We start from the raw sequence: 10,077 nt of genomic DNA, 5'->3' as shown, positions 1-10,077 counted from the left end.
CACCAAACCATCTTTCTGAAGCACAGCCCCTGATGTGTTGCCTAATTCTCCGCAAGGCTCGGGGCGGGGGCGTGAGGTCTGTGTTTCATTTGTGCGGTGGCCAGCATCGTCGGGATACTGGTGAGACCTGCTGGGTCACGCAACCCGGGGAGGAGGGAGAGGGGGGGGGAAGAGGCCTGGCTGTCCCCAGCAGGTACCAGGGTGTGCTGCAGGATGGACAAACACCTCTCCGGACTCATGACACCTCCCTGCTGGGGGCTTGGGTGGAAATGCTGCAGGAAATTCAGTTCTGGGGGAAATTCCAGGTCTTTGAGGAAGCTAGGAGTCTTTCAAACCAAAGCTAGAAGCTGAAATGACAGCGTTTCCCAAGCACTGTTTGGGGTTAAGCCACGGGGTTTTTTTGTGGTACAAATCAAAAGAGGATTTTTTTAAATTTTTTTTCTCCTTTTCTTTCTTGACTTCATAAAACATACTTGATTTCAAGCATTGCAAACTGAAATGGCCTTTGGGAACTTATGCCGTGGTCTTCATTGACTTATCTAAATGGTGGATGCCTCAGTCTGTGCCTGCCCCCCCAAGTTGCAGAGAGCTGGGCATTTCTGAGGTGACTCCCCCTTCCTAGGACAGACATAGAAGACGGTGCTTGAGGGGCTTAATGGAGACCCCCAACTCTTTTCAGAGGCCCAGGGCAAGTGAATGAGAAAGACCTACCATTTACATGCCTAAATTAGTTGCTTTGAATCCCAGCCTCAGTGAGAAAAAGAAAAAAAAAAAGGGATGGCAAAACTACCAAAAAACCCCGCCTATGAGAGGAAACTTGATGGAAGTTGGCACATTTCCATAAAACTTCCGTATCTGGTGAACTAATGAATATTCTGAATAATGGAGGGGGTAAGGGAACAACAAAAAAACCCACTTTCCTGGGAAATCCTGGACTGTTTCCAGCACAGAGGGCCAGACTAAACCCACGAGAGGGAGCTGCTGCCTCTGCGCGGCGCCGGACTGGCCACAAAATACTGTCTGCCCGCAGAAAGCCTATGCTCCTGGAGCAATTTCCAGAGGGAAAACCAGCAGCCGTGCGAGGGATGGGATGGTTTGGCTGGAAGAAGCCCAGGGAAGGATGGCTGCAGGACCGTGCTGCCGATGCCAGCCGCGTTGAGCTCTGCTTGCTGACGGCGGGCCCTGGCCAGCCTCCAGCGTCTGCTCGCTCCCACGCAGGGGACATGCCTTGGTTTGGCTGTGCGGGATAATTCTGGCACATCCAATATCAGCTCCTGGGTTGCCTGTGCTAGAAGAGAGATCATTTGCATCCGAATCCCAAAGCTGGTACCAAGCCCTGCAAGGTTTCAATCCAGAGCCTGTGGCCGTGGGCTGCTTGGAAGTGGGATGTGACCCTCCGCGTCTCCCTCTCCTACGGCTGCGGTGCTCAGGGGAGTCCCCAAAATTGCTGGGCTGATGTTGGGCTGGGCCTGGGCGGCATGAAGGGAGCCTTATTTTCTTGGCACCTATGAGGTCCTGGGGAGTAAAGAGAGGATCAAATCGGATGATGCTGCACCTTTCTGTCCCATTATGGGTAACTTTGTCTCCTCTTTCTGATTTTCCTACACATTCCCTCTTTGCAATGACTCCTTGAACATCTTCCCTCCCCTCCAATATTAGACTTCACTAACTCCATCCATTCCTCTCATAAATAGTAACAGCCAAAAAACAAGACTAGCACCTGCAACCCACGATGCAAGCAAATAATGGAAATTCCACATTTTTCCTCCTCACCCACGGGTTTTAACCCTGTCTTCAACCCACTGCCTGATGCCTTCAGCAACTGTATGAAAGTAGAGAGGTCCATGAAGGTCTCTGGGGAGAGGGTGGTCTAGGTGAGACTTCAAACCAAATTCTACCACCGCTTCCCCATGTCTGACCTCAGGAGAGCCATCTGGTGCCTCTGATTCATGTAGTTAAAATGGAGATAACAATGCAGGGTTTCTTGCCCTGACCTGGAGGGCGCTTTGGATCTCAACCCTCGGTATCTTGGCGATGTTTCACGGAGCTGGTCCAGGGATGTCCTTACAGCAGGACCAAGAAAGGTCAGCCTGCCCACCCACTGCAGATGTCTGTGCACTCAGAGCTTACCCCTCCCAAGCCCCTGCGGCGCTGTGCTGCTATAACCGGTGTGAACACTCATCCTCTCCATAATGCGATGCAGAAACCTGTCATGGCAAAGCCGGGGCTGCTCCCACGTCGCTCACTCCTTCAGAAATGCTGTTCTTTGACTCACTGTGGTGATGAGGAGCTTTTGTCAGGAGCTCTGTTAAGAGCTGGGCATGCAAACAGCGCAGAAAGACATCTCTCTCCCACTTCCCCATCACACAAGCTTTCACAATGGAAGGATGTAGACACAGAGGTGAAGGCAAGGGTGTGGGCATTGCTCGATGCATCGATTGCTTGGCCACTGCCTGATTTGTTGCCAGCAGGCTGACAGGTCTCATGATGGGCTGAGGCTGCTTAGTAGGTCTGATGGGGTCCAGGATCCTTTGTGCAACTTCAAGTCTCCTGATGGTGTAAACAGAGGAGCTCCGGGGCCAGGACTTGGTCCCTGGAATGAGCCCAATGCCAGGAGGAGATGCAGAGCCCCGTGTCCTCAGAAAGCCTCGAAGGGCAGCAGGAGGGCTACACATTGCTGCTGACCTGCATCTCCCTTCAGCAGGCAGGCTGCCCTCCTCCCCAGCACTGCCACAGCAGAGAAGGAGTGCTGAGCCCAGCACAACCCATGGTACAGCAGACAGGAGAGCAAGGAGGCAGCTTGGGGATGTGCCCTGCCCTGCAAAAGCTGGGAGACTGGCTTGTCAGCTCATCACCCAGCTCCCAGCTGGATGTCAGCAGTGGTGAGAAGGGAGGGTGGTGCATTACCCCCTCCCCACAGCAAAAAAAAAAACCTCACCAGGCTGCTCCGTGTCTCTTTTCCCCATGCTTAGGGGGGTGCAAAGATTTCCCTGGCCATGTGGACCTTGCTGCTGGGGTGAATGTATCTGGAAACAGATGCCGTCCCCAAGGTTTGCTGCCCGCTGTGGGGCTGAAGGATTCGGAGGAAGCAGAGCTTGATGAATTTCTAGGTCTGACCATATTTCATTTCCCAAAATACCCACAGTCGCCAAGGCTTGGTGGCAGAAACCCAGTGCTTCCCCTAGATGCTGTCCTGCTTCCAAGGAAACCGGCATCTCCCAGGCATTACTGAAATGGTCCTGCCTGCAGAGCCCCTTCCTTTTATTTGGAGCGAGAGGGAGCTGGGTTGGAGGCTGTCACAGCAGCGTCCCTGCAGATAATCTCACCTCCCACTCCAGACCCTCCCCGCTAAATGCTGCACTGCACGCATTGGCAGGAGTGTGAAGAAGCAAGCGGGTGAAACCAAGCTCCTGAGACGAAACGCTACAGGGAGAGGCTCCATCCAGACAGGTAAACGGCACAGGGCAGCGTCCATCCTCCAGCTGTGAGTCCACGTGGTATGCCATGTTTGTGGCACCCTTCCCCTCCCCAAAACAGGGTGGTCACAACCAAATGGCCCATTGGCCCTGCGCTGTCTCCTCGCCATAGTCTGGGAGGTGTTCCTTGGAATGGGTGAGTGTTGATAGTGGGTAAGTATGCGAGCCCATGCCCTGTCCTTGACGTATTTACTGGTGTGGAAGTAAGTTCACACCTCTTTTTTTGTTATCAGAGCACTTTGTGGGTCTGGCCAGGACCTCACCGCACTGTACAACTGGCACGAGAAACCCAAAGGAAGCAATGCCTGACTCCAGCACGTGCAAGGATTCCTTGCTCAGGATGGTGTTTTGCATCCTCCCCTTCCCGGCCACCCTTCCCCGAGGAAATTAGATGGGATCCGAGTGGGTGGGCAGGGCTCGTCCCACCATCAGGACCAGGTGGCAGTCAGGGCACCAGAGATGTCATGGCTGGAATTTGGCTGTGGAAGTGACACTAGAGGCATTGCTTGGTGCTGTGGACATGTCAGAGGAGAGGAGAGGAGAAGAGAGGAGAGGACATACCCTGTATGTCTGCTATGAAAGCCATGCCCAGGGAACAGGGGCGAGCTTTTGGCTGCAGAAGAGGTCTCCTGGTGCTAAGCCCTCCCCAGATTTGTTTCTGTTGGCACTTCCTTCATTCCGTCGCCCTTTCAGCTTGAACAAAAGTGGGTTTTCCTCCACGCAGGGAGGCAGGAGAGAGCGGCTGTGAGCAAAACGAGGGCCTGATGCCAAGCACTGTGTTTACAGCCCAGAAATGGGAAGGCACAGCCCCAGGCTTTGCTTTCACAGGAAGGAAAGCTTCGTAGGCCTCTTTTTCCAATTGGAGATCCTGTTTTCTTCCCCCCCCCCAACTCCTGCAGCAGTGGTTGGGTTGCAAAGCAAAGCTGGTGCGAGCAGCAACTGCAGCTGCTGTGGGCTGAGGAGCAAAAGCTACCGCTCTCCCACGCCTGTGACTTTGGACACGCTTATCCTCACTCAGACTTAATTTTGAGGTTCTGGAAGTCTTTGCTGAAAGATTGTAAAGTCCCTTCAAGATGTGGTTGTCTTTTTCCTGACATTTTAACAAGTTGGGAGCGGGTCAAAGCCTGGTACGCCATGTGTGCGATCAAGATGGGGCAAGTTGCTCCTACCGTGCCCTTTCTTTGGCAAGCAGGAAGGTGTCCGCAAACCCAGGGTGGCTTTTCCACCCTGGTATTCCTCCCTGGATCATTGGTTCCCATGCCCCTCCCAGGCTGTCATCCGTGAGGTTTACAAGCCCTTGTTTGCGCTGAGTGGTTGGCAAGCTGGGCTCAGAGGGGCTGCTCTGATGGTGAATGGGATCGATCGCGGCACGTGAGTTGCTCTCACCATACCCCATGAGTGGTGAGGATGGGGTGAGAGAAGCCAAAGCCCAACTGCAGTGTGCAGGGATGCCCTTGAGGTGGACTGACGCCTTTCCCTCCTTCTGCCCTACCACCAGCGCAAACACACCCCAGCAAAACCATGCCCTGCTTTTCCGAAATAATAATAACTAAAAAAACCAAACACACAGCCTTGAATTTTTGGCTAACCCTCCTGGGAAAATACCCTTTTGCTCGCCCAGTGAGGAATACAATTGCATTCCCAGATATCATCCTGTTTGTTTCTCTGCCCTGCTGAACACACCCGTCAAGCCGGGATGGTTTCAGCCAGGATATTTCCTTGATCTGCAGCTCCTCCGCCTGCCGTGGGCTCTCCTCCTCCAGGGACAGCCCTTCTCTCCTTGTCCTCCTCGGCCACAGTTGTGGAGGTTTCAGCATGGCTATTACCTAAGGTGTGACAAGTTTCTAGACGTAATGAGGGATGGCCCAAGCTCTTGTTCTCACCATGCAACTGAGGTTTTGATGCCATACCTGGCTGGATCAGTAGGAGTGGGTCAGGAGAGAAACTGGAGCATCCCGATCTTCCCACGCACGTGCTGAGTTTTTCCACTCTCAGTTGGGGCCCTTTTGTAAAAAATCAGACCCAGAGCCTCTAAAACAAATTAAGGGTAGAGAGGTTGTCTATGGAGCTGATCACAGCTTTTCCACAGACACAGAAACGTACTTTTCTCATTTTACTCTCAGCTTTCACCTAACCTTGGAAATTTCAGCTATTGGGTTTCAGCACAGAGGATCACTTCCAGGCCTGAAATACCCATCATGCAAAAGATGAGTCAAGAACCTAAAGCAAATTAAAAAAAAAAAAAAAAAAAAAGAGCTATTTTGGAAACCATGACTGTTTCCTTGCCTTCCGGGGCGAAGTGTGTGTGACTACCCTATATAATGGGTAGACATGGAAAATTTTATTTCTTACAGAAGTAAAATGGATGACTAGACTAAGGCTTTCTTGGTGTCCCTGTGGATGGCTGTGGAGGCTCTCACAAGGCCAGCTGCTGCCACAGCTGTGTTGTAGATGAGTTTCTCCCACATATCACTGGCCTGGCAGGTTCAAATGACTGCTCTCTACACCACCACCTAACTCCAGGATCATAAAGTTTAATGTAAAAAACCCCACAAAACAAACACAAAAACCCCACAATGATCAGAAAGACAGTTGTGAAGACAAACATGACAGCTGTTGCCTACTTTTCTTCTTGGAGAGGCTGGCCAAAATCTTCCATGGCAAAGCTTTTCATCGGCCTTTTGTAAGCATTTGTATTGGCATGATTCAGATGCCTATCACAGCCCAAGATTTCCAAAGAAAGATCAGAGCCTCGCCTGTCAGGACCAGTGTGAACATGCAGCAGAGGGGATGGTCCCATTTTAGTGCCTGCACGTTGACTGCTCGTGTTACAAAAGAGGATCAGGAGGGTTGGACCTTGGACAAGGGGAAATTCCCACTTCCAGTGAAAAAGCAATGACAGATGTGGGAATTATCAGCTGAGCTGTGTTACAAGTACAAACTTAAATAAACCTGTGAGGATCATTTCTCCCCAAACACAGTTGTGGCCAGTGGCGTCCTCCTTGGTGAGGACTGGCATTAACTCTTTTGGGGGAATCCCAAGCGGGTAATGGGTTTTTCTCTCTCAACCATCCTTCTTCACTGCCCTTTTTCCTTCAGACCCTGCAGGTCTCCAATACCCCCATTTCTGGCTGCAGAGATGCCACCACAGAATAATAAACCTTGGCCCTGGATCCAAGAAGGATGATTCACATCCATAACCCTCTTTCCTCTACAAACAGGGTGGTTACAGCCAAACTGCTTGCAAGGAGCAGCCCTATGTCAGGGCACTGTTTGAGACAACGCTGGTTGGGGTGTGCCCAAGCCATGTTGATGGTCTAGTGGCATGGATGGTGTTGGGGCTGGGCTTGTGCCCTGTTTGGTGAGCTAGTCTGGATCTGACCCTTCAGGCAGGGCATTAGCAGGGATGTGAATCACGGTGGTTGACTCCATGCATGATGGTGAAGTTTGATATCTCCCCATGAGCCTCCAACCTGATGGGACTGAATTATCTCTTAGGACCTTGGAGGTTAAGCGAATGTGACAAAATGGCTTTGGTTCCCTGGTGGCTGGTAGCTGCGGCCCCAAAGGACTCAGGTTCCTCACCCACTGTGACCGATAGCAAGGCTCCTGGTGACTGTCACAGCTGTCATGCTGAGATGGAAGTCTACCTGGATCACCTTGTATTTCAGCCAGACACAATGAATCTGGGCTACCCCTGTCCTTCCTAGCTAGAGGTTTGGTAGCTTCTGTCATCTGCCATGAGGGTTGACCTGAGGAGCTCTGCCCTGTTGTTTGGAGCCTACCAGGTCAGCTACAGACCCAGATGTGCTTTGGGAAAGGGAAGAATAGAGCACGCTGCCCGCAACAGTCGGGCCTTAAGTGGAAAAGGCAAAATATCACAAGTAGGTCTTCCTTTCTTCCTGGGGTTTCTAGATCCCATGATCTCGCCCCTTCCGATCCTTCGCCTAACCTTGTTGCCATTGCACGGCCAGATGAAGCAACCCAGCCTTCCCTGACCTGCCAGGGAAGGAGGAGAGGACACGACCAGCTCAGCCTGATGCTATCCGGGGCTGGACTGGACCGCTTGCCCTGCATGCACCATCTGCGCTACTCAGGGACACTGGGAGCACTACCCATGGCTGCCACCTTCTAACCTTGTCCCATGGCCTCTCCTTTCCCTGTTGAGGCTGCAGTTTACAACTCTGAGCTGAAATGGAGACTTTCCTCCCTGCACCACGGAGGAGAGCTGCAATTGGAGCCACCCTCCAGAAAGAAAAAGGGAGAAAGTGGAGAGAGTTGATATTAAAATGTCCCCGGACCTGGCAGTTTGCTCCACCTCGCTGCTCCATCGCGGGTTGAAAACACGCATTGTCTGGCTCCAGTTACACAAAATGGACAGGCCTTGCACAACGCGCTCCCAAGGTCTGGCACAAACACACGCTATGGCTGCCAAGTTCAAAGTGGGTTAAGGTTTCTTCCTTAAAACTCCCAGGCTCTGTTAACCGTTTAATACCCTTCGTGGCACCCATGGGGTTAACACCCACCTAGCCCAGTTTCTGCAGCAAGATTCACCCTGCTGCCCTCCCCTCTCTTTTTTTGATGTCCCTTGGAAAGTAGTTTTAACACCTCCATGCTGTGTTCTCCTGACACCACCTGCACTTCCCACTACCCCAGTTGTCTTTGCCCTGGCTTTTCTTCCAGTTCTCTTCACCCTTTGCCGGAAAAAACAGGGTTGCTCTCTGTTTCAAAGGACACCCGTCCCCCACCCCACCGCCGCGGTGCTGGTTGGAGCCCAGAGCCCTTGCAGTGGCCCTGGGCGTGATTGCAATATCAACAGCACACAAGAATAGCGTGGTTTTGGGACCTGGCCAGACCCCCGTCTGGGTCCCAAAGCTTTTGCAGTCTTCTCCTTCAGGGACACAGGGATAGGGGTCAGGTGATGCCCTTGTTGCTTTCCCCATCCAGGCCCTGCAGGAGACCCCGGAGTTTGACTCCAGTGGCTGGTTAAACTGGGATTTGGGGAGCTGTAGAAAATGCTTCTCAGACCCTGAAAGGCTGTGGTTAATACCTGAAGAGTGTCTGCACATAACAACACGTACATTTTGCACAGCGCTAAGTAATGCCACCATAGGAGAAACGGTGAAGCGTCGATACTTCCCATTCCATCTTATTTCTTACCCTCACTTTGCCTGTCTTTAATTATTTCCCCCCAAGCTTTGTGTGTTTGCTTTGATTTATTTTGCTTTGCACCAATATTTCTCAGCTCCCTCCTTCTCTCTTTCCAGTTCTGGGTGAAATATTAATCCTGTTTATTACTATTAACCTTCCCTCTCTTTAATCTATTTAAATGCTTTCTCACATTTCCACTTCCTACAGCCCATTTCTCACTTGCAGATTTTCTATTCAGCTGCACTTTGCTTTAACAGTGTCATTTATTTACTGTTCATTTATTTGTTTTAATTTTAAAGCCTTTCTTCTTTCTTGTTGTGGGCTGTGTTCATGCATTGCTCCCTTCTTCCTGCTGAGGAGCTGCATTTTTCTGCTCGGTTGGCTCCAAGACGAGCTGAATTCAGTGCAGTAATTCAGTTTCATTTCTGGATTTCTGATGTGGATGGGAGGGAAGGAAGTTTTGTTTTCCATTTCTCCAAGTGGCTGAGAGAATCCTGGCTACTATACGTAAAACAAACATGTAGACTAATACCTACTAGACTAATACCTACTATTTCCCCCCATGCTCTAGCAGATTATGTTTCCTGCCTGATGTCGTTCATGCATGTATTTATACGAAGTCTTGTTTGTAGAGTGTGGCTTTTTCACAGATTACTTCCAAAGTATAATTGCTACATTAGGTGTCACGTGGGTCTTTCACATCCTTGCTAAAAGCGGAGACAATTAAAGATTCATGGTCAAGGTCAGGGCAAATCCAGAGAACAGAGTGGAAGTCTTTGAAAACTGAGTGCTCATCCCCTCCACCCTGCTTTGGGCACAAGCAGAGACAGAAATTGTTGGGGGCTGAAGCTGCTGTAGAAAAGGAAGAACTGGGCAAAGGAAGAATGACTGGAAACAAAAGACTCATCACAGGGGTTGGGCATGGGGCCATCTGCCCAGGAGCTTGCAGACAGGTGATCAGAGGAAGAGCCTATGAACCAACTTCTTGGGGAGTAATTTGGGGAAAACAAAGAGCAACTGGATGTCCTGTATTCTGTTTCCACATCATCTGTGACCTTACAAACCTTGACTCTGAGCTCCCCTTGATCATGTCTCTCTCTAAAGATGAAGGGTCCTGGTCTGCTGAGATGTCTTCTTGACCAGGACTTGTTTTATTTCTCAGTCATTTTCGCTCCCATTCGTAGTTTAACTCCTGCAGCTGTTTCCATGCACTCTGTGCCTCTGCTGCATCCTGAGTCATTTGGCAAGACTTGATGAAGTGGTTGTGGGAGCAGAAGGGGGGAGCCCAGATGGACTGGCAAGGTCATGAGGGACTGGAAAAACCTGACAGAGTCCAGAGTTGGTCTATAGGTAGCAACAAACATCATCGCTTGGAAACCCTGGATGCTTCTGGAGGCCAGAGAAGCAGAGCAAAACAAAAGCATCGGACCCCATCCCTGCCTGGACCATG

This window comes from Harpia harpyja, chromosome 5 (genome assembly GCF_026419915.1).
Source record: "Harpia harpyja isolate bHarHar1 chromosome 5, bHarHar1 primary haplotype, whole genome shotgun sequence".
Classification (NCBI taxonomy): Eukaryota; Metazoa; Chordata; class Aves; order Accipitriformes; family Accipitridae; genus Harpia; species Harpia harpyja.
Note: the sequence above shows the minus strand (reverse complement) of the source record.